A 1,217-nucleotide genomic window follows, 5' to 3' on the forward strand; every position below is an offset into this window, starting at 1 on the left:
TAGACTTGTACCCCATCCCCTTGGGACCAACAATATATATATACATATATATATATATACATATATATATATATACATATATATATATATATATATATATATATATATATATATATATAACATAAACACATACACATGAATTAATTTTTTGTTTTTATAGGTCGCCGCTTAGACGCTAAGCGCTAGTCTACCGCCCGACTAGCGCCTACTGCAACCATGATTATAATAAGTTTAATTTTCATCACGTGCATTGCACGGGTGGAATACTAGTTCAATAAAAAAAGCTTCTTGGAGCCAATTTATCAGATCTTCTCTCTATGATTTTACAAATACTATTTCATTCTTTTTAAACTCAAGATATTAAGTACAGTTTGTTCTATCAACAACTATGAGATTTGATTATCACTTCAATTAAAATTCCATTTCTTAAATAAAAACGAGTTTTATTTAATCTTATTGGTAATATGATTTTTAAGTTTGAATTAGTACTTTTAGATTTTTGTTTTGATTCTTTTGTTCATATTGGTGTTTTGGATGTCATTATATTAGGATCAATTATTTTAATTTTTTATTTTTGTATTTTTAAAACTTTTAATCCCATTATATGGTCATACATAACCAAAATCAATATTCGTAATCATTCAAATTTCACCCTGCTATCAAACATGCAAAATACTTTTATCAAAACTCATTAACATTACAAGTATTTGATTCTCATTCTGATTATGGTTTCCTTGTGTGGACACCCTTATTTAATTAAATTTTGTAAAGCAATACCAATATAGTTGCATAGTAAGGCAGAGTGGATTGGCGATATACATATATTTTTTGATATACCTCAAATTTCTCAATTTCGCTGAACTGTGGTTCTGTTTGCCATACTTAATATATAAAGTCAACTTTAAAATTAGTATTTTTTTTGAGAACCTTTAAAATTAGTAGTTATTAAGAGTTAGGGGAAATCGCAGTTTTGGTCCCCCAATTAGTATCAATTCTGCAATGTTGGACTCATCTTTCAATTTGGACACATTTGGTCCCCCAATTATTGACCCGTTAGTCAATTTAGTCCCTCCGCTAGTTGACAACCGTGACCTCCGTTAAGACCATGGGTAATTAAGGAATTTCACATTGCCTTGAAGATAATACGCTTATTTCTTCCCCTTCCTCCGCCGAGTCGACCATTTCCGCCACCAATGGACTTCAACCCTAACCAGTTT

This window comes from Ipomoea triloba, chromosome 16, assembly GCF_003576645.1.
Source record: "Ipomoea triloba cultivar NCNSP0323 chromosome 16, ASM357664v1".
Classification (NCBI taxonomy): domain Eukaryota; kingdom Viridiplantae; phylum Streptophyta; class Magnoliopsida; order Solanales; family Convolvulaceae; genus Ipomoea; species Ipomoea triloba.